This window comes from Myotis yumanensis, unplaced genomic scaffold, assembly GCF_028538775.1.
Source record: "Myotis yumanensis isolate MYYU_CA2020_CCGP unplaced genomic scaffold, mMyoYum1.0.hap1 SCAF_3, whole genome shotgun sequence".
NCBI classification, from domain to species: Eukaryota; Metazoa; Chordata; class Mammalia; order Chiroptera; family Vespertilionidae; genus Myotis; species Myotis yumanensis.
The window spans coordinates 47,349,306-47,373,832 of NW_027223754.1; the positions used below are offsets into that span (position 1 = coordinate 47,349,306).

The following is a 24,527-nucleotide window of genomic DNA, read 5'->3' on the forward strand; positions in this document are numbered from 1 at the left end:
CCCTCCCGTAACATCTTCTGAAAATTAATGTTAATTTTGCATGTAGGTAGAAACAAATTTTACAGAAATAGAATATGTAGGTTTATCACAGGATAGTATAACAACTCTGCATTTTAATTTGTAAATGATTAAAAATCTCTATTAATAGTGGCCTCTTTTCTCTTGAAAAGGGAGCTTTAAAACATAATTTAAACCTGTATTTAGAATATGTATGCTATTTAAACTGATCAAAAAGCACAAGCAAAATTTATACTTTTTAAATGTATTTGTAAAATATTTTTAACCTTATCATTAAGATTTGTTTGTAAAGAGACCATCACATATTAAATATTCTTACTTTTAACCTATAGCCACTGATATGCATGTAAACTCTGTAGAATGGCTTTTATAAAGATGTCAAATCTAGCTGGGTCTACACCAAACCCCAAACCAGAGCCACACACAATATTCACTGCAATAGATACCAGGGTGCAGGGAGAACTCAGTTATAGATTTTATGTTTGCTTATTAGGTTTTGAAAAACGTAGCAATGATGTACCAATGGAAATAAACTAGGTACATGGATATCTCAGACTACCTTTTTGAAAAAGTTATTTACATCAGTACTATATTCTGTAGGTATAGAAATAATATAATTGCTCTTTCAGTTAATCCATTCTACATTGGCAAATTGCTTAGACATTAAAGGAGGAATCAATCTTTTGGCTCTACAAATAAAAAGAAAAGATTACGGAAGAAAATAGCTGTTTCAATATTTTGTATTTCTTTTGTTGACTTGCATATAGGTCTTACATTTTGGTTATAAAACATGATTTTTTAAAATGTTAAACATTCTCCTCCAAGTATTGGTTTGTTGGTGACACATGGCTCCCTTCCTGGATGGGGGACTGTTGACATTGCCAGCCTTCCTGGAGGAAAGAAAGGGTGGCTCACACCCCTCCCTACTCCACTTGGAAGCCAGGCTCATAATGAGGAAGGTAAACTTTTAATGGCTTTATAAATAGTTAACCTGAGTCATCTTTGATAATTAAATTAAGCAAATCCCTTCTTTCTGATAATTGCATCAACTGAAAAAAATCAAAAGCTGGTGAAAGATTAAATTTGCACCTCAGAAAATCTGGAGGAATATTAAGTAATTTAAAAAGTAGAACAGCTGGTATCAGCAGTGGAAATGCATTTAACTAGAACCTTGGAGACCTGGATCTAAGTCCCTGCCCTGCCACTAACCAGCTGACTGGTTTTGGTAGACCACTTAAATCACTGGGACTTGAGTGTCTCATTACTCAAAGTAATGACTAAAATAAGAAAATGATGAATTGTGTCTTTTTTTTTTTGGTCTCATCTCCATTCTTCTCCATCTGTTACTCTTTTACAAAGATGCCTGTTCTCCCCTCGAGAGGTTAAAGAGATGTCAGGTCTGGAGGCCCTTGGAGTATGGAAAAATGGGATCTCTCCAAGTGTACCTAGTTCATTGAGCACCTACTACATTCTTCCCAGTCCTGGTGTGCTTTGAAAAGCCAGCAGAATGCTTTCTCCTTGCCCTTCACAGTGCCACACCCATACGAAATGGATAATGTGATCTCAAGCTTTTAGAATTTAGTATCTCAACTTTAAAAAGATGTCAGAAAAGTCAATCCAGTATTCTTTTGAGCATTGCCTTTTAGAAAATTCTGTCTAATTTTCATTATCTGTCTAAAATTATTCTAACTAAAATTAATTCTACTAGCTTACTATTGATCAAAAAACAAGTTTACCTGTCATGAAATTCTTTCAGACATATGTCTATTTGCCTGTAATGGTTATAAAGGAATTTTCAGTTTATTCTACCATTTTATATCTTTAAAAATTCATTTTCTGCTTCCCATTTGACTACCACATTTTCTCCTAATAGATTTTAGTGGCTATGCTTATGGGATAGATTAAAATTGCCATGATCTGAAGAGGGAGGATTTATTTGTGTCCTCCTCCTATATGAAATGGCTGAACAGAAAAAAAAAATTCATTTTCTGATACATGCCGTGCAGATCCTGACTTAGACGGGGTAGCCATGAAACAGACCCTAAGATGAGGATTTAGGTGAAAGTGATTAATTATGAAATGTATTCAGAAAAAGCACTTAGATGAGTAGGGAAGGGAATGGTGGGGAGGACGGAATACAGGGGAGAAAAAGGAGGGAGGAATTAAAAGCAAACTTGTGCCCGGCCAGGGTTGCTTAGTGGTTGAGCATTGACCTATGAACCAGGAGGTCACGGTTGGATATCTGATCAAGGGCACATGCCCGGGTTGCAGGCTCGGTCCCCAGTGCAGGGCATGCAGGAAGCAGCTAATCAGTGATGCTCTCTCATCACTGATGTTTCTATCTTTCTCTCCCTCTCCCTTTCTCTCTGAAATCAACAAAAATATATTTTTGAAAAAAGCAAGCTTGTGATAGTAAGTAAATCCTACGGAAAGTAGCTGGGGCTCAATCCAGCAGGATATGTCACATCCCCTCTCATCAAGGATGACAGTTGAAGTAGTTACACACCCACACCACCCGTCATTGATTAGTTGCTGCTGTCTAGGGGTGGGGTCACAAGATTCTAGGCACTTGATTTTTTGCCCCTGTATATGGACAAAGGGTTCTAGCCACTGAAAGGTAGTCCTCCAACAGAGAGCAGGTGCTGGCTTAGGTGATGAAAACGAAAGAAACCAGTAAAGATATGTGGACATAGGGGCCAAATGCTAACAAGGTCTATTGCAGGACCGTATGTAATTGTTCCAGGAGCAACCATAAACTGATGAAATATTATTTTATGAAGTTCTTTTCTATAAAGAACAGAGGGGTAGATCCTGCTAAACCGCTTTACAGATAAGTGTTTGTATTAGTGAAGGTCCCGCAGAAAACACTGCACTGAGTAATTAGAGGAATTTAATAAAGGGACTATTCACAAAAGTGAGGGCAGAGAGTAGGGGGCTCCGGGGGGGGCGGGGGTGGGGGACTGCAATACAGGTGGTGGGGTGTATGTCCATCCCTTGAAGGAGTGAAGAAGAGGCGCATAGAAATGCTGTGGGAAGAGAGGCTGTGTCCTGCCTTAGGTGGTGGGAAGGTCTGCCCACAGAACCAGAACTCTGGCCTCACTCTCCACCCTCCTATCCGGCTAGTGCTCCATCAGTTTAACAAGAAGCCAGAGGACTCCAGAGGCCCTTGCTTTGGTTCCTATTAGAATTCACAGAGCCTTGCAGGGTCCAGACAGGGGCAGAGGAGACACAAGGGGCAAACAGAAGATCTGCACAGAGTGAAAGATGGATTGTTCAATTCATTCAAAGCAAGTTCAATTGCCTAAGCCCCATTGCAAGGCAATCCTATCATTTTTTATGCCAGGAAGATAATCTAAAAAGTTTCTTCAGGATCTTTGAGATAAAAATCTATTCATCAAATTTGAACTTCCTTTTTACCCCATTACCAGACTGTCCTATTTACCTTCCTAGTTACTGAAAGAGAAATAACCTAATCCTCAGGCCTTCTTTTACAGAACATGGAGATGAGGCCTTTTCTCAGTGCCTCAAGCTTTCGAGTTTAACCCCATCTCATGTTTATCTTTCAACACTTGAGTTTCTGTAGCCTTGTCTGGTCACATGTTTCTTTCTTTTTTCTTAAATTGAAAATAGCTTTGTCTATTAGGGCACACGCCTGGGTTGTGGGCTTGGTCCCCCATTGGAGGTGGTACAGGAGGCAATCCATCAATGATTCTCTCTCATCATTGATGTTTCTATCTCATATTCCCTCTCCCTTCCTCTCTCTGAAATCAATAAAAACATATATATTTTTTTTTCATAGTACACAACAAACAACTTTATGCCTCAGTTGTACAATCTAAAAGTTAAAGGTCCAAGGAGTGCCATCCTGAACTTGGAATGTATAACCTTCAGAGGTAGCTTCTGGCACAACATTTTGATCTTCCTCTTCCTCTACAGAAAAATATTTCTCAATCAAGTTTAGTGACACTTTGTACACAGACTCATTTTCATGGTTTTGTAGAGCTTCAATTTTGTCCAAACCTCCACATTCTTCAATCATTATACTTATTTTCTCACTTTCACCTAGTTTCTCAGCAGCCTGAAATATATTTGAAATGGCATCCAGAATAACCAGAATAATCTTGGCATCTTTCGCAGTTAAGAGGTTCATCAGTGGTTCTATTACGTCACAATGAACGAGGTATACAATTTGTTCAACTGTTCCACCACGTGTATAGTTGGCCACAGCCCATACAGCTTCCTTTTGTGTCTTAAAGTTTGCCTTAGCAAGAACAAAAACGAGGAATGGAACTAATCCATGATTCACAACTTGCTGTATCTGGTCCTGGCTGCCAGCTGTGATGTTTGACATTGTCCATGTAGCTTCCTTCTGAATATTAGCTCTGGAGTTCATTAGTAGGCTGGGAAAGAAGGCAAGTGCTCCTGCATCTATTACAACCTGTGTCTGTTCATCTGTCCCAGTGACGATATTTCCTATGGCTCTTAGCACAGGAGTCACAGTTGGCAATTCAGTAGCTCCTAGGAGCTTCACAAGTTGGGGCACAACTCCTGTTTTCACAACCATTTCAATCCGTTCATTTGGACCACGAGTGAGGTAGGAAATGGCCCAGCAGCTATCTGCTAATACTTCTGGATCATCATGATGCAGGAGACGAACTAAAGTAGGAAGAATCTTCTCAACAGCATCTAATGGGGGTACAGGATTCTTGCTGCGACAAAGGTTTAAAAGTGTCCAGGTCAGATTACGTACGTAACCACATGCTAAAGATGACATGTCAGGAACTGCAAGAAGAGCCAACAGTGGGTCAACTGCACCATACTTGATAACCAAGTCTCGGAAAGCTGAACCATCACCTGCAATATTTCCTAGAGCCCATACGGCTTGTTCACGGATGTGAGCATGGGGAGATGCCAACAGAGAAATGAGTGCTGGAATAGCACCTCCATCTACTACAGCCTTGGTCTGTTCCGAAGTCCCGGAAGCTATGTTAGTGAGGGCCCAAACAGAGCCATACTGGATGGGACTACAATCAGTTCTGCCCAAGAAGGACACAAATTTTGGGATCAAACCAGCCCGGATTATGTTGTCCCTGGATGGCTGTTTTTCCATACAAAGCAGTTTCATTGCAGCCTGAGCAGCTTGGAACTGGCTCTCCAAATTGTTGCTATTTATGCCTTTGACAATGTCCTCAACAGACCAATTTGCAGTGCCCTGGTTGTTGTGGAAAAACATATATTTTTTTAAAAGCTTTACTTTCTGTAATTATTTATTACTAGAGGTCTGGTGCACAAAATTCATGCACCCTCTCCAATCTGGGACATCCTTCTTGCAATCTGGGACCACGGGCTCCTAACTGCTCACCTGCCTGCCTGTCTGATCGCTCCTAACCACCTCTGTCAACCTGCCTGCCTGATCGCCCCCAACTGCTGCCTCTGCCTGCCTGCCTGCCTGCCTGATTGTTCCTAACTGCTCTCCCCTGCCAGCCTGATCGCCCCTAACTGCTCTCCCCTGCCAGCCTGATCGTCCCTAACCCTAACCGCACTGCCTGCCTGCCCAATAGCCCCTAACCGCCTCTGCCTTGGCCCCTGCCACCATGGCTTTGTCTGGAAGGACATTCAGAAGATGTCTGGTCTATCCAGTCTAATTAGCATATTACCCTTTTATTAGTATAGATATGTGCTTATAAATAATGTGAACAATACCATTTTAAAAATTAGCAAAAATTTACCTTCAGCTCACAAACCAAGGAATAATAATTGTTAACAAATTACTGTATATCCAGCTAATACTTTTCAATTTAGACACACACACACATACATGTGCAAACACACACACATAGACTTATTTGTAAAAGTAGGACATTTACAAAATTACTTGTACTCTTTCCTTTAATAATTCACAGAAATGCTTTCATATTTAGATAGATAGATCTGCATAATAATTTTATCACAGTATAGATATTTTATTATATGAGTATCAGGTAATTTATAGTATATAATGAATACTACAATATTGAACATGTAATTTCTGATTTTTTGACATTCTGTGCTATTGTAAACAATGTGAATATAGTTTACTTATACATATTTGCATGTCTTTATCCCTGATTATTAAAAGCTAACTTTAAATTTTTTGCTGGCATTTTTTATTAAAAGAATTTCTTCTATTTCCACAATTGACATTCTTTTTGGAATGTTAGGTCTAGGTGATATTATCAATTTGGCCTGAATATTATTCTACCTACTGAACTGTTCAATACTATAACAAGAATATTTCCACTGTATGTTTATTGATTTTTTCTGATAGAAATAAAGAGAAACTTCTTGCGGTGAGTATAACTAAAAAATGACATTTATTGTGAAGCTACAGAGTTGCTCTAAGGTCAGAGTTCTAGTAGGGCCATAAGAACAGCCTGAGTTGGAGAGTAGAGGGCTAAAAGAAACCATGAAAATCTTTTATGTGTGTTTGCTTATCCTTTCTTTCTGTATCAGATAAATCTGATAAGACCAGTTTTTAATTTCCTATTTGCTTGTAAAAGCCATTATTTATTTCATTGAAAAATAATGTTGATAATTCCCTGGTACAATTTCTGATTTCCTTAGGAAAGGAGCTAATTGTTTAGGCCAGTTTGAGTTCGGATGCTCACTCCTAATCTATCTTAACCCATGGATGTTAAGTAGGATCCAGTAACATTGTACAAACATGGCCACTAGAAGCCCCATATCACTGTACTTATGTGAATTGTTGGAATATGATAGTTAGTTCTGAGACAAGGGTGGGTAGGCAGCTAAGGCAAAAGTCAAAAGTTGTAATTAGAGACTTCAATAATGTATAGAATAACTAGGCAGAAGATCAACAAGGAAAGAGAAGGCTTATATATCACTATGAAGCAACTCTACATAATAAATATCTGTAGAACACTCCACCCAACAATAGAATATACATTATTCTCATGTATACATGGATCATTGTCCATGATTTGCCACATGCTAGGCCACAAACAAACTTCAATAAATTCAAAAGGATTGGAATCATACAAAATATGTCCTGACTACAATGAAATGAAATTAGAAATAAATCAATAAGAAAGTAACTTGGAAAATTTAACAAATACTGTATGTGGGAATTAAATAATATACTTCTGAATAACCAATGGATCAAAGAAGACATCACAAGGGAAAACAGAAAATACTTCGATATGAGTAGAAATGAAGACACACATGCATTTATGGCATGTAGCTAAAGCAGTGTTTAGAGGAAAGTTTATAGCTATAGATGCCTATATTAAACATTTATGATCTATAAGGAAACATTCCCTGGCCTGATACATCCTCCAGAGTTTTTGATAGGGCATGAGGTTTTGCAGAAACATGAAAAAAGATGCCATAATATGATAAATGAAAGGTGAGAAAGTGTAGGCCATTTACACCAGAATTTTCAGTCACTGCATTTCTGGTGAGTTAAGATGGATTAAGAGACACATTATTGAAAACACAACTCATATTATGACCTTTAAATCAAAACAAGAGACAGAAGTAGATAAGCATTTTGGCTATTTTTATTGATCACATTTTATGATATATAATATTAACTTTATAAACAGTGGTGAGCCCTCATTACACAGAAATAAACCTTGTATTTTAAAATGTTTTCATCTTCATTATTAAAAAGAGGGAATAAATATTAATTTGTGTTCTCTGCTTGCCACAATGTCACTTTGGTTATGTCTTTGTCCAATTGTATTGTTTCAGGAGAATCAAATTTCTCCCTCACTCGTGGGAGTGGGGTTATTACGCTATCTTTAGAAAATTAATTTTCTAAGATTTGCACAGGAGAGTGAGATGTGGTAAAAGGCTTTATTGGCATGGAGCTACATTCCTCGGGTTGCAAAGTCCCCTGCCCCTTAACCCAGTCCTGGAAAAGGTGCAGCTGGGCCTCCAGGAGAGCCCAAAGCAAGGCCAGTGTCTGGAGTTTCCTTTCCATGTTGCAGCCAGGTCCAGTTCAGCAATCAGGCTAAAGTCAATCAGTCCACTGTATGGGTCCCACCTTGCCAGGAGCTACATGGGCCAATGCAGGGGAGTGTACCCTGTGCAACAGGACTCATAGGAGCACAGGCAAGCAGGAGAGGCAAGGGTCAAGGGAGTATAAGGCAACAGAGTGGCTCCTTTGTTCAGAAGTTTAAATATTCAGGTTTTGGCCCTTGCAGTGGCCATGCCTACTCTGGCCACTGTGACTGACAGACAGGTAAGCACCTTCCCAGGTCACTCAGACCTTATCAGGCTGGTGTCCAAACAGCCTTTGTCCTGACCCTTCCCCCATCAATCTGCAGGGAACAGACTTGGAGATCGCTAAATTAGCAAAGCTGTATAAATGGCATGCCTATGTTATCTAGTCTTCCCTTTTCTCCTTGCCTGTTAAATAACAACCAAAATATTATAACAGCATCAATATTATAAGACAATGATCCTCATGTTTCATTTGCTTAGAAAAGGAATATCATTTATATTTTTAAATGTCTATTATGTCAGGACTTGTTAAGCACTTTTGTACATATTTGCTTATGCCATTGTCTCATCTCTGCCAAGACACTGACAACAGTGTGGTGATGGCCAGAGGGAAGGGGAGGGGTGAGGTCTGGGTGGAGGTGGGCAAAGAGAGGTTATAGGGACATCTGTAATAGTGTCAACAATAAAAACAAGGTTAAAAAAAAAAAAGAAAAGTCTGACACACCTGAGCTTTTACTTTTTTCACACTCTGGGCTGCTTGCAATTTGCCACCTCAATTTCTGCATTTTTCTGGGAGAATCCCACCTAGTCCTTTTTTTCCTGAAAATGATCTCAATGGCAGCACATAAGAAAAACCCTCAAATTGCTCTTTTTATTACTTCAATTGCCTGAGAAATTTTGTGTGCTACCTTTCATCTTGCCAGAATGATCATTGAAGGATCATTATGATTAAGTTTGAGGAAGTAAAGTTATGATGATTCCTCATAGATTACTTTGTCTATTTATAAGTGTCTGCTTGAACCTCAACAAGATTTAAAATATTTAATTCACATTTTTAAGGCTTAAAAGTGCATCAAATAATTTGACATGCATGTCCTTCTCTGAATTTGATTTAATTCTAGTCTGAACTTATTCTCATGATGTAACCATCTACATTTATAATATACTTTATTAGTTTCTTAAAATTTCTTTTCTATTTTTAGATCATATAAATTATTGTCACTACATTGGTCAAAATTTAGATTTTAAGTATGAAATATGTGTATATAAAAACCAGAACACATTTGTTTATTTTATATAGTATTTTGTTAACAATTGGTGTTCCTTTGAAAAGCACATGTGATCATGTGTTCTTGATTAATCGAATTGTTTCACTGATGACAACACTAATACATTCTTCCATCCATGTTATAAATTACAGAACTTTTACTGGTTTATGGTAACTTGTTCACTTTGAATGCATGATAAAATCACTTTGCCTACAAGAGCTAATAATAAAAAAATAAACACCTACAGTCTAAAAGGGAGATTCAACTGAGTCAGATAATAGCCCTGATTTAAGAGCAAAAACATCCTTTTTTTTGTCTTACACATCCAAGAGCAAGTAAGAAAAGGTTAGACCTTGCAACCTTTCCTCTCTCCCTTCTCTTTCTCTTTGACCCAAGATAAATTTCAATTATGTAAACCTTATTTCCTGTTGCTAATCACCTACTCCAGTCAGTATTCTTTAAATAGTCATTAAGGCTGGGATGAGATCTCTGTCATTCCTGAAACTAAGAGAAAATTTGGAGCAGCCCATTAACAGAACAGGAAATTCCCTAATATCCTCAGGATATGTATAGAAATCCATTACAATTAGATACAAGAGGAACTAACATCTCCTGGGGATATTTATTAAATAAACTTGCCTAAATACGTCTGACAAATACATTATCTTTCCAAAAGAATCTAATTGCCAAGATCCATTTATCTCATTAAATGACCCTCAAGTACCCTCATTTTTCTTTTGAAACTCCTCTATGATAATGAATGTACTAATAATGAAGCCAGCTTACTAAAATGGGTATGGAGATAACTCATTTGTGCATCTTTTATATTTTTTTATGTTAGATAAAAGCATTCAGAGCAAAAAAACCCCCCACATAATTCCATCTTCCAAAACTGAAAAACGTTTTACTTCAATAAATTTTCCAGGAAAAAAACAACAACAACCCACATAATTTACTTCATTGTTATTTGTGACAGTAGCAATAAAATGAATGAAGGAAATAAATGTTAAGCAGTATGGATTATATTTGTAAAAGAAAGAAATTTTAAACTTTTTTCTTTAGTGTAATAAATATAATAAATATCATTATTCCATATAATCAAACAATAATTCTCTCATAAAAGAGCAAGCTTTAAAATATCTCTTTAAAAAATAAAGGCTTGTTCTAACACAATGTGCTTTGTATTGGAATTCAGCAAAATGGAGGTTTCTTCAAGAAGCATTAGTCATCAAACTACTGGAAATACTTTTTGACGTCAGGATCTTTGCAATTTAATCTCTCATTGTTTTTTTCTTTTTCATACAAAACCTCCCTACCCAGGCCATGATTCTCTTCCAGGCATGCTTCTTCCTTCCTTCTGCCCCATTTGCTCCTGCCTGTCCTGGTTAGAATGCTCTCCCTCACTTCTTGGCCAGTTTAAATGACAAGCAACACTTCTAGAGAATGAGAAGACCAAAGAGTCTGAAATTTGGAAGAAGTGGGTTTCGATCCAAGTTCTGCCTCTTACGAACTGTGCACCAGTGGGAAATATTAAAAACAAGATAATTGGCCCCATATGGAGTCGCTTAGGCTAAGCCCCATATCGCCATAAGAAGACAACCTGATGAAGTTGTCTCAGCTCTCTCAGAAATGGAATCTAAACCGGTCCACCCGGAAAAGCCTGATCAGCTCTAGTTGGGTAATCTGCCTGATAGGTCCCTACCATCCCCTGAAAGAAAATTACCAGCCTGTTTTTTTGGCCTAGTATAACTTTATTGTTCCTGCTCTCTTCTGTGTTTAGGAATTTTTCATTATATACATCTCTTCTGAACTCTTTTGATCTGCTAGATTGAATGCTGCCCAATTCATGAACTGGTGAAGAAGGCCAGTGAGATCTTGAAATTTACTGAGTTAAATTTTATTTTTTAACAGAAGGAAGCTTTGACATTTAGTTTTGTCATCTGTAAACTGCCAATGCATCATTTATCTCATGGAATTCATCTGAAGGTTAACTGACATAACTAAAGTTTTTTAAAAAAGGTCCATGGTGTGGAGAGTTCTGCATAAATCCTACTCCTCCATAGGGTATTGGTAGCAATCACAGCCATAGTGCTCACGCCGTTAGAAATTCTACACCAAGCCTGCCTCCCATTTGGCTTTCTTTCACACGCTTTGTGTAGTTAGTCACACATGTGCTTTGTATTGGAATTCAGCTTACCGAAAAGCAGTTACTAAACATTTGCTAAGAGTCAGACTTGGTAATAGATGCTGGTGAAGATAGAGAACACATTCTCAAGAACCGAATGATTTATGTTGAATGAGAGTCCAGAATTCGGGCTTTGTAGAGCTGAAAACAGGCATCTCACCCCAAATTGAAACCGTTATAAAGGTGTGGCTCTGAGGAGAGAGTTTTAGAAAACCTATCGCCACAGGTAAGGCTGTGATCATAAGATTTTCTCCTGTTATGTATTTCTGTCCATCAGTAACAAGGGTGAGATGATATAGATTGCCTCTGTTCTGAAACCTATTCTTTCACATTCTAAAGTAAGATACAATTAAGTTGAAGGAGAGGGAGATTGGAAGGAAAAACGTTTAATAATAAGTAAAAGTCTTCAGGCTCAAAACTTTTTGAATTCTTTTTAATTAACTGCAAGCAAATACCAATAAGCCTGACCTAGCAAAACCTGTGATTATATTAGCTCTAAATCAACCCTCAGCAACCAAAACTTCCACCAGCAGGAAAGAGGCTGCGGACGTATAGCACCTAGGAAAGGCATACTTCCCTTTCTTTCCTACTTTTGATGTGGCTCAGAGAATAAGAACAAAGAAACACCTTGTAGTAAAAATAGGGGTGCAGAAACCAGGAACTACACCCCTGTCAGGGTGAGAGGCCGCCTTGCTTCTGCCCAGCAAGAACTGATCAATCCCATGGATCAGAGATTACTGTGCATTTTCTATACTTCCCTCTTTCGGAAGAAAGTTCTTTCTATTTATTATTTTTAAAAATAACAGTTAGCCTGTTCCTATGACATCATTGGGTGTTGAATTTGGGAGCATGTGTGTGTGTATATACACAGCGATGGGGACATAGTACTTTCCTTTCGCTTCCTGGTTTCCTGCACAGGAGAAGCAACATGTGGAGCTTAGGTAGAAAAGCATTTCTCAGAGATCCTGGTCATTGACCTGGGGGCAGTAACTGGCTGGAATTTTGCAGTTATTTTCCTTGGAAAAATGGCAAATATATTTTTCTTAAGAAAAGAAAGGTGCACTTTGGGTATTTCGGTGGTCAAAGGGACAGGTTTTGGCAAAACTTCTATTTGTTCCCCGATTTACATTTTCTCCTTCCTCCTTCCCTCCCTCCCTCCCTCCCTCCCTTCCTTCCTCCCTTCCTTCCTTCCTTCCTTCCTTCCTTCCTTCCTTCCTTCCTTCCTTCCTTCCTTCCTTCCTTCTTTTCTTTCTCTGTTTCTCTTTTGCAATGGAAACTTGATTTTTATATGTCCCAGCCTCCTTTAAAGCTATTAGAAGTGATTCATGCATTAGATTATACCTTTAAAGGGGAGGGACTTCCTCACTTCTGGTTTTTTTTTGTTTGTTTTTTTGGTTTTTCAAATATATTTTATTAATTTTTTTTTTTACAGAGAGGAAGGGAGAGGGATAGAGAGTCAGAAGCATCGATGAGAGAGAAACATCGATCAGCCGCCTCCTGCACACCCCCTACTGGGGATGTGCCCGCAACCACAGTATATGCCCTTGACCGGAATCGAACCTGGGACCCTAAAGTCCGCAGGCCGACGCTCTATCCACTGAGCCAAACCGGTCAGGGCTCACTTCTGGTTTTTATCTTCCTGTTAGCTAGAATGTGGACACAATGGTGGTGAACCATCTTGGGCCATGTGGCTGAAGGAAACACTCTTAGTTTGATGAAGCCCAAAAGGAAACTGGGTTCCCACCAATCTTGGAGTCATCATAGCAACACCAGATGACTTTACCCCTGGACTGCAATGAGAGAAGGAGGGAAGGGAGAGAGAGAGAGGGTGAGTGAGGGAGGAGAAGGAAAAGGAGGGAGGGTGAAGGAAGGACAAAAGAGATATATCTTTTAAAACGTTGGTCATATCTATACTAATAAAAGCCTAGGTGCCCCTTGTGCATGACATCATCATAAAATGGCCGCCACAAGATGGCTGCACACACAGCGGAGGTGGGGCCCGGCAGCTGCTCTGCATGGTGAGGCCTGGGGTTCCTGCGGCACCATGTGGCGTGGAGGAGGCCGGTCTGGTGGAGGAGGCCGGTCCGGTAGAGGAGGGCAGTTGGGGGCGATTGAGCTGAAGAGGTGAGCGGTTAGGAGCCAGCGGTCCTGGATTGTGAGAAAAATCATAACCAAAAAATTGTGATTTTGAAGCCTGCATAATTAACTCATGATGATCCAATGTGAATTTAATATTACACAATTAATTAACACACACAGCATATTTCAGGATGTGTAACCCTTTTTGCCACTGTTAATTTGGCATGCTTCTGCTACTAGTCATTTTCTAAAAGGCACATACAAAACCCCACAAAACCAAAAACCTCTATAACAGATTACTGTTGAAAATACACTATTCGCACTTTAGCATTTCAAGAACTTAAAAATATGTTTTTCTTTGTTTGGATTTAAAATGAAAAGCTTAAGACATACACATATATGAATATTTTATCAGCATTTAATATATTCTATTGTGTTCACCTGAATACATTTTTATTACAAATTTATTCTTTAATATAGTCTCCTAGTGACGATGTTTTATCCAATAGCACATTGAAATTCAGAGATGTTCTTTTTGGTAGAAATGAAAATATAAAAATTTATTTGCTCCCTCTGCTGGAGAGATGGGTATTAATTTAAAGAGACATTGTGATTTTGAACTTTGGAAAGCAATGCATCTGTTTTATTTCTTAAGTCCAAGAAGTGACTCAGTAAGCAAACATAATGAAATCTAGAGAGACAGAAATATGGCACATTTAGTAAGGTGCACTTTATCTTTAAGACTAAAGTAAAAAGATGAGTGTTTGGAAAATGTTAACTTGAAAATGAAGATTTAAATGTTTGTTTCTAAAGCTTCCTTTTGTGTTTATTGTACAAGTTCACTTCCTAGAATTACCTGTCTATTTATAAAGATGGAATACCTATTCTGTGTTCCTTTATAGATTATGTGGGCTTTTGAGTATTATATTTTTATAATGTCAATACTCAAGCACATAAAACAATTGATCTCGCATGACTTTTAGCATTTGGAATTTTTAAATTTCCATTATTCTCTTCTCCTTTTTCCTCAGTTAATCTTTGACCACATATTCTGGTGCAATTATTCAAGTCTGACAGTATATCAGCTTATAAGTATAATAACAATAATAATTTCTAACACTTGTTGTGCCCTAAATGCTAAAAATTCTGCTAAATTATTTATGTGAATAATCTTATTTAGTTTTTTTCTCAAATATATGAGGGTTGGTATTAAACTAGCTTCATTTTACAGAGGAATAAACTGAGGCCTAAGTTTAAGTGCCTAATAATTGGCCAAGCCAGGATTTTAAACCAGACTGTCTGACTCCAGACTGTAGCCTACACATTTTAACCACTATAAGAACCTTTGAATGATATCTATAGTGAAATGTCCCATGAAAATTGTAAGACTGTTTTTAAACCAATAAAAACTTATATATGTTACCACAAAGCTGCCATTTCTTCCTGCCAGACATTATATTAATGCAAGTTGCCCATGCAATCTCAGTTTGCAGGAGACTTATTGTTCTCTGAGACTGGAGCAGTGAAGACAACCTGATTAAGCTTTATGTGAGACATGTATCACAGGTTGGACTTCTTGGTTAAGAACTTTGATTCTCTGGGTCAAAAGGTCAAAGTTTTCTCATTGTTAAAATGGATGTGCCTCTTGCAGGCAAGTCATAATAATAAATTTGAAAATATCTGTATGATGTGCTGAGCCTTGCAACATGGAATAATATACTCTATAAATACTTAGTTAAAAAACCTATCAGCCCCAAAGCCAACCTGGTGTGTAGTTATTCTCCCGTGTACCATATATAGTGATGGAATAGAAAATTACCTAGAAAAAAACCTTTTATACTGTTAGAAGTTTCAATTCAATGCCCTAAAGCTAAAGAATTTTGAATTAGAGCATTAACACCTTATTTAATGGTTTGAATACTGACTTCTCACCAATTTAAAGGAAATGTAATAATGCATCTGCTGCTTTTTGATGATGCAGTATATAGCCACACTGTAATACAGAACCATTGACTCTATTGCTACTTGAATGAGTCAATAATTATTCTAAATATCTTAGCGGATGAGTGCTGATTAATGGATTGATTTGACTAATTACGTATCTTCAAAGCCAGCAACAGACAAAGAGAAACCCAAACAAGACAGATGCTACCCTCTTATGTAATTGTGTACCTCCCATCACATTTCCCATATTCCATTGGTTCAAAGCAATTTCTGTCCACGCTCAGAAAAGAGGATTACACAGAGGCGTGAAGACCAGAAGGTGAAATCATGGAGGCCATCCTAAAAGCTGTCCACCAAAGTGCAATATTATCTCAACTGTCAAAATGTTAGTAGGTGCCCTAACCGGTTTGGCTCAGTGGATAGAGCGTTGGCCTGCGGACTCAAGGCTCCCAGGTTCGATTCCGGTCAAGGGCATGTACCTTGGTTGCGGGCACATACCCAGTAGGTAGTGTGCAGGAGGCAGCTGATCGATGTTTTTCTCTCATCAATGTTTCTAACTCTATCTATTCCTCTCCCTTCCTCTCTGTAAAAAATCAATAAAATATATTTAAAAAATGTTAGTAGGCAAGAAGGACACTGTTTTTGTTTTAAAATATGCCTATAAATTGTTTATATTCTTCCCTTCAAATACACTCCCTTGATCCTGGACTGGATTTAGTGACTCATTTCTAGCAAAGAGAATATGGTGAAGTGTTGGTGTGTGACAAAAGGCGTTCTGACCTTCTCTTTCTTGGCTTACTCACTCGGAGGAAACCAGCTGCCAGGTCATGAGGACCTTAACGCAGTCCCGTTGAACAGGATGTGTGTCAAGAAACCGAGGGCTCCTGTCAGAAGCCAGCTAGGGGTTGCTGCCAACAACTAACTGTGTGAGTATTGACCTTCTGCTAACAGCCACATGAGTCAGCAATTTTAGAACAAGATTCTTGGGCCCCAGTCAAGCCATTAGATTTCTGCAGCCCCAACCAATATCACCTCATGGGAGAAGCTGAGCTGGACAACTCATCGAAGCCACTCCCGAATTCCTGACCCACTCAAACTGTAACATCAGTGAGTTTTGTTACTCATTAATAGATAACTGAAATAGACGCAAAGTGCTTTATTGTCTGGTTTCACATCCATCAAGGCACCTCCCTACCGTAGGTTACAGAAACTTGGTTTCTGAGAGATTGCATTTTATATTGAAAAAAAATCCTCTAAAGGTTTTCTGTTTTATTTTCCCCCTTAAAGTGACACCAACTCAAGATAGAAATGTCCACATTTGTTAGCATCTAAGAGTTCCTTGTAGGAAAAAGAAAATGTCCATGCTATGTCCCGCAGCTGTGGTTAGAGGAATAATTTCGCCCACAAAAGGCTGTGCTTTATTTCACATTCAAATCTCAGAGCTGCCTTAAACCTTTTCCCACTGCATATTCTAAAGACTGTATGCAGATGGAACAGCACATTTTCTGCTGAGAAATGTTCCAAGGATAAAGTAAGAAAGATGAGAACACTTGTTCTTGAACTGTTCCAGGTGAGTGAAGCCTCAGTGCCGATGCTAATCAATTTTCTCTAAAGGCTTGGCTCAGAGAAAAGAGTCAAAAGAGAAAACCTTCACAGGGACCTGTCACCCTAACAAAGTTCAAAGAAAGGTGGTGCCATCAACAGAAAGCCTGTGGGTTCCCCTCCCTCCAGCTGTGAACCCAGGAGCAAAACAACATCAAAGTTCATCAACTTGGATTGGTTTTCTTAATGGGACTAAAACAATCTAGTCTCAGTGAAGAAATAAATCTTTGTTCGAACTGATGTTAAAAGGGCAATTCTGTGTGGCTATCACAATAACCGACTTTACGATTGATTGCTAGCCTCGTGTAGCAATCATTCTTCACTTCCTTACTCTTCTTACTCTTATTTAACTTCTTATCTTCCATCATTCCACTTTTATAGCTAAGAGCTGATTAAGCCATGATAGAATATTTTCACTTTTCCACTTCAAAACTTATTTTAGGATACTCCACACCTCCCCAGACACATCTATGTCACAAATAATCTTACTACTTTTCCTTTGGTATTGGTGTTTCAGTGGTCAAATTGAAATTCACTAATGCATATTCCACGGTGGAAGAAGAAACTGCCTATTAGTTAAATTTAACTCACATTAAATTGTGACATCTGTGCCTTAAAGGGGTAAATTGAACAAGACCTGAATTTAATTTATCAAGTACACTGAAGTAGGTAAATAGCAGCGCGGGGCCTGATGCATCAGAGTTGGAAGCATAATGAGATCAGTAGGTAAGCCCTCCACAAAATTATTTGGGGTGTAAGAGAATTCAGACATAGCAATTATATTTAGCAAGAAGAAGCAGTTCTAGAAAGTGTGAAGCAATTAGTCAGATTTACAAGCTCAAAGCAGAGAAGGGAAAATTACTTAAGTTACACTAAGAAGCATCCTAAATCATCATTACACTGTATTGATCTCAGTCGAAAGCGGCTGGCTAGAAATGCTTGGTTTATCTTTACCATTAAATATTGCCAGAGTGTTTGACTAGCACCAAGAATATATAGCCTGGCATTTTGAACTGTAGTAAATTGTAAGCACAAGGGCTTTTGCAATGTGTGTGTGTCTTTTGGGAGAGACTCTCAGAACATTGAGGAGGGTCAATGTTGATCTACATGCTAGTTGTATTTTTTAACATTCCTGCCAATATCCAAAGTAAAGGGTATGCAAAAACATTTAAAGAGGATGAAGAAGTGGCAGTGGTTATAAGAGACAAATAGGCTGCACTATTTTAACAGGTTTTATATCAACACATGCCATTGTCCATTTACTTCTTGAATGATTCTGAATATTTCTGACCAAATTTATTTTCCAGAAAGATTTAATGTCCCTAAAAATAGTATAGAAGAGATTTTAAAATATGCATTGCTACGTTGAAATATCTCAGTAGAACAGAGAAATATTTTTTCACTGATTTGTATGAATATACTTTTAAAATGTCAAACTGTTCATATTGGAGATATCCATGCAATTAAAAATTTGGATTAAGGAGCAGAACATAAAATCAGTCCTGCTTGCCAGTGAAATCCCTCCTTGAATTTCTCTTAGCATTATTTGGAAATTAAGTACTCAGATGCCACCTGCATATTTTTAGCAATGAGCTAAAAGTTAAAGATAGTCTTTTTCCACAAAGAGAGGAACAGGCCGAAAATTATTTCTACTAATTTTTATTAAGCATTGATCTTGAAGAGAAAGGAGGAAAAAAAGGAGTGAGATGGTCTAATAGTGTCCGCAGATGGGCTGGTGTGCCTGCTCACAGCACTTTTGTTCGTTAAGATCTTGTAGTTATCAGAATTGGTCAAGTATATACACACCCACACAATGGCCAGAACGACTAAAATGATAAACTACCTGAATTTTCTTTCTAGAATTAAAGATTGAAAATTATTCTGTAAACAAAAAAAGGTGGTAATTATTCTTAGACTGCACCAGCAACTGACAGCAGCTTTTTGCACATTAATTAATTTAATCCTGAGCAACTACTAAATTATGATGTTTAGCTGCCTATTTACCAGCATAATCAATTGTTACAATACTAAGGCTTTGTAAAACAATAGGGTGGAAGAAAGGGCAGTGTTGTGTGTGTGTATGTGTTTGTGTTTTAAAGAATTTTTATTGATTTTTAGAGAGACAGGAAGGGAGAGGGTGAGAGAGAAACATTGATGAGAAAGTGAAACATGGATTGCCTGCCTCCTGCATGTCCACAACTGATGGATCAAACCTGCAACCTTTTGGTGCACTGAACGCTGCTGCCAAACCAATTGAGCCACACTGGCCAGGGCGCAGAAAGGGCAGTGTTTACTAGGCCCTAACATAAGCCAGTTGAAGAACTACCTTCTCTAACATTCCTAAAATACAAGTGTATGAAGAAGGTTAAAGAAAAAAAAAAAAACAGCCATAGTCCCTGTGGAATCTCTACCATGACCATATCTCTCAATGCTGTGTTTGGTGGGGAGAAAGGAAAGCCTGAGTTAAAAAAAACTCTCAAGTTTTCTTTCTTTATATTACTAAAGGTAAACACTATGGTTTTCACCTTTTTGTTTGGTATTCTTTGTATTTATGTTTGGGGAACACTTTCAAAAGTCCTCCTTTATGCAACTGGGAGGAATCAGGAACAATAAGAAAAACTCAGAGACATCTTTCCTATGCATATTGATGCAAATATCCTTAGTTAAGCAATAGGATCCAGCAGCACACGAAGAAATATTACACCATTACCAAGTGAGCTTCTTTCCAGAAATTTAAAGGTAGTTCAATTTTAGGCAGCTTTTATCACATTAACAGACGAAATATGAACCTAAAGATTATTGTCCAAGGATGTTGAGATAGTATATTAAACTCAACACCCATTCTCATGGTGTGCTGGGCATACTGCAATTGCTCCCCTGGGTCAGTCTTTACCCTGTTGTTGCCCCAGAAGGATGGCCTGTACATACTCCATCAAAGGAATGTTTCAGTCTCAGGTCTAGCTGGTTTCAGCCAATGGAGATACCTGCGACCCAGGAGATCATAGAATGAGAAGAGACTGAAGTTAGAATATTTAGTTAGTTCCTGTTTCCCTCTGTGAAGCATTGTTTCAGGTTGAATGTGTCCTGCAAAAAAAAGTCACTTCTACCCTCAAAAGGCTTTTCTACATGACTCTCTCCCTCTGATTTCTGGTAAATACTTCAATCTCTTGTCCCTTCTGTCCTTGGAGTAGTCCCAGCTGGGAATGACTGGGGCAGCTCTGGCTCTGTTTTACATGCCTCAGTCTCCAGCGAGCTAGCCCAGATATATATTTATGCTGAAAGTAGAGGAGCCAAAGAGAGCAATACTTTAGGTTTAATTTGGTCAAATAAGAAACTAGAAAAATAACTCTAGTTTTCTAAGGGAGGGGTCAGTATTGGTTTTAAATCATCTAAGCTTCAATGTAGAGATAAACAGAAATTTGTATTTTAAGTATATGAAGTCCTAGGACAGGATTAGAAATGATGAATGGAAGAATAAGAATGCATAATCCTTTGGTTTTAGGAATTTGGCATTCCTCCACTTCTTCAACTTAGACATCTATATATATAAAAGCCTAATATGCAAATTGTCCCCTCAGGAGTTCGACCAGGAGATTGGGAGTTTGATTGCTCGCTATAATGTGTGCTGACCACCAGGGGAAGGCGCAGAATGGAGAAAGGCCCTGGCCAGCAGCCAGGGAAGGAAGGCCCCGTCCGGCAGCTGGCAGCTGGGGAAGGGAGTTCCCAGCTGGCAGCCGGAAGGCCCTGATGGGTCCTGATTGACAGCCAGGCCTAGAGACCCTACCTACCTGTGCACGGATTTCATGCACTGGGCCTCTAGTTTTAGATAAAGGGAAATCAGATATTTTCTAGCTATTGTTCCAGAATGAGGATCTCTGGTGTTGCTTGGTATTGTCTGGAGGCTGTTTCTATGGCAGTTGGAGGTGTAAATCATTTGACCTGCTGAGAACTGCTGCTGAATGTCTTATGTAATCAAAGGAGATTCAGTGGAATTAAGACTGATTTTTAAATGCTGTTCAATATTTTTTAAAAAATTACCTATTGATTGATTTTAGAGAGAGAAGAAGGGAAAGAGTGAGGAAAGGGGGGAGAGAGAGAAACATTGGTTTGTTTGACCCATCTGTATATTCTTTGGTTGATTCCTGTCTGTGACCTCACTGGGGATCAAACTTGCACCCTGGCATATCAGGAAAATGCTCTAACCAACTGAGATACCTGGCCAGTGCTGTTACTGAATACATCAAACCCTTTGAGTCATCTGGCTGTTTAACAACTGTCAGAATAATTGTTTGCTAATTTAATTTTTGTTAATTTATTGTATATTTATGTAAATATTTTGCATTATGGATGGCCTTATTTTTGTTAATAGTATAATTAGCCTCCAAAAGAAGCCTTGAATGTGTAGTAGAGTATGTAACACCATTAAACCTATTTAGTAATGAAGCATTGAGATGGAGACTAGTCAAGATAATTCATAAACGAAGATCATGGACGGGCTTTTCAATATGTTAGTTCTGACACCATAAATTACCTGTATAACATTTGATAAACTTTCCAAACCTCAGTTTTCTCATCTTTAGAAGGGAATTATTATAAACTAGAGGCCTGGTGCATGAAAGTTCATGCAATGGAGGTGGGGGTCCCTTAGCCCAGCCTGTCCCCTCTCACAGTCCGGGCCCTCAGGGGTGGGAGGCGACCTGGAAATCAGGGGAAGGCAATGCCTCCATCACACCTCTGCTGCTGTCACTGCCGGCAGCGCAAGCCTTGGCCGGCCCTGGTTACCTGAGCCTCGGGCGGCCCTGGGTGGCTGGGCACCCAACATCTGAGGCTTGCCTGTGCCTTGGGCTGGCCCTAGGCAGCTGGAGGGCTGAGGGGACTGAGGGACTCTGGAGGCAGGGCTGAGGGGACTGGGCGCCACCATCTTATGGCTGTGGGCACCACCATCTTTGAGGGTGGGGCATTTAATTAGCATATTCCCTCCTTATTGGCTATGGGTGCTGCCATCTTTGCAATGGCGTTAGGGTCAATTAGCATATTCCCTTTTTATTAGATAGGATACTGTACAGATCCTTCTTCCTCTTCTTTTTATCTTTTTTTTTTTTGGTGAGTGTCAAATGAAATGTTTATAAAATCTAAAGCACTGAGCTAGGTTCATAGCAAATGCTCAAGACATGTTAGCTTCATCTCTTTCCTCAGTGACTTAGATTTACTCTGAAATTTGGGTTTTATTTATAGATATTTAAAGACTACTATTATAACAAAGTAGGTTCTCTTTTATATAAGGTCTCAATTATGAAAAATATTATATTTGGCCTATATGAGAACTAAGAAATAATTTTCTGGATGTAAATTTGGGTAGAAATGAATGTATTTGTCAAATTTTATAGGATGAAATTTTATAGGATGAATTGTTATGAATTCTCTCTTGGATATATAGTTTCTCAAATGGTGGAATTTAAGTTTTTTATTTTCTATTTTTGTCAAGATCAAGTCTCTGTTTTTACTACTAGCAAAATGGTAGATGTCAGGCAATGAAAGATGACTGGACTTGAATGCATTAGAATTTTATACTTAGAGTCTGATCTAAACAATAATAATGATGCAAATAAAGTTTAAATGTTCGCTACCCCATTGGTAAATTACTCTATTCTGAAGAATCTAGGTTAGAAACTAGAAGAAAATTTTCTCTCAAATAAAAGCATGTGGATCCAAGTCATTTCTTGTCAAATTGTCATGGTATAGCTATCCGTAGGCAAAAAAGGAAATGCCATTCATTGAACAACTAACTGTATGTACTTGTTCCTTTATGAAATCAGCTCTTTCAAACCTGTCAAATCTTTGAAACCTATATTATTGCCCCATTGTACAGACAAAAACTGTTGAGGCTCAGAGTGATCAACTCCCAAAGATGACAGAACTCAAAATTAATGTTCTCAAACCAAAGTTTATGCTTTTTCTACTCCCAAATGACCCTCTTTTTAAAAACAAATGTATACAATTTTATCTTAACATATTTGTATTTGAGCAAATCTTAAACAGATGATCAATTCTTAAGTAAATTGGACCACATTTGTTATTTGTCCAAATGAATAGAAGAGTTTAAGAAAAAAAGAGGGATAAAATGTAGAGTTAAAATATGTTCATTGACAGAACCTAGACACAGAACCTAGAGAGAGAACCTAGGGAGAGAACATGGCAAAAGATCCTGGACAGAACCTGGCTACAGAACTTGGCTGGAGAACCTACACAGAACCTGGCGACAGAATGTGGCTGGAGATCCTGGATAGAACCTGGCAAGAGAACCTGACTAGAACCTGGCGACCGAACCTGCCTGGAGAACCTAGCAAGAGAACATGGCAAGAGAACCTGACCAGAACTTCGCTTGAGATCCTGACCAGAACCTGGCTGGAGATCCTGACCAGAACTTGGCTAGAACCTGGCCAGAGGAACCTGGCTATGATGATCACCTGAACGCTGCCTCCGTGTCATCCCTTCTTCGCCGACTCCGTCCACACCTTTGGGGACCCCTGGACCTGCTGGGGATGGACCCCAGCAGTAGCCCTCGCCCTGGGGCAAGATGGAGGGCATAGCCCTCGCCCTTTCAGTATCTGTTCATTTATTTCCCTCCTTCCTCTGTACAACTTTTGTTAAATATTTGGTGTATATTGCTACATTAATGACCCCATAATACCTTATTATTCTTCCATTTTAAAGGCATTAAAGAAAAAAAGTAGTCCATTATATTTCCCCACAATTTTACCATTGTTATGTTAGTGGCTCAGAAGGTGGCGTAAGAAATAAAGAGTTGAGTGAATCAGAAAAGAAAGAAAAGGAAAAGTAAAAAAAAAAAAAAAAAAAAAAAAATATGTTCATTGACTCATTTTTTATATTGTCAGACTATATTACATGATTACAGATAATTTATACCCCATGTTTAATATAAGTTTGATTTGGAGGTAAGGCATGCTCTCATACACTACAGCAGTTGCCTTTAGAGTGTAAAAAATATTTTGCACAGGAGAAGAAGCTCAGCATGGTTAGTGAAGATTTGCCAGCATAAATTGTAGAGGGCATTGACCTCTGTTGATACACTTGGAGTAGGTAGATTTAGTATTCAAAAGATTTGTGTGTTCTACTTACAAATTTAAATTTTAATTACCATGGCACAAGAGAGAAAGACTCTTTAATACTATAATTTGAAAATTCACATAGATTTATTTTCCCATTAAAAAATCTTTATGATTAATTACACGCAACACCCCTAAGAAAACCTTAGTATTTTGCTTCAGCATACAAAGTTTCTGCTAAAAGAAAAGTATAACTTATTAAGGATTCATTTGAAATATTATTTTGCATATTAAATACTGTTCGGTAAATTTTAGTTTTGATGGTGGTGAAATGATTTAGTTTGGAGCAGGCTGTTG

General features: G+C 38.3%; 1 long non-coding RNA gene, 1 other non-coding gene and 1 pseudogene across 2 annotated transcripts in view; 1 reads left to right on the forward strand and 2 right to left on the reverse strand.

The window, feature by feature from the left end:
- Positions 1–1,857: 1,857 nt before the first annotated feature.
- On the forward strand, positions 1,858–1,994 carry LOC139007891 (small nucleolar RNA SNORA29). Its single transcript, XR_011471024.1, has one exon. It is a non-coding gene; the product is annotated as a small nucleolar RNA SNORA29 (small nucleolar RNA).
- Positions 1,995–3,853: 1,859 nt separating this feature from the next.
- Positions 3,854–5,251, reverse strand: LOC139006127 (importin subunit alpha-1 pseudogene; annotated as a pseudogene).
- Positions 5,252–12,694: 7,443 nt separating this feature from the next.
- LOC139004967 (uncharacterized) overlaps positions 12,695–24,527 on the reverse strand; it is a 49,180-nt gene continuing 37,347 nt past the window's right edge. Inside the window, exon 3 of the long non-coding RNA XR_011470633.1 lies at positions 12,695–13,626. This is a non-coding gene — a long non-coding RNA (uncharacterized lncRNA). The remainder of the gene's footprint in view (positions 13,627–24,527) is intronic.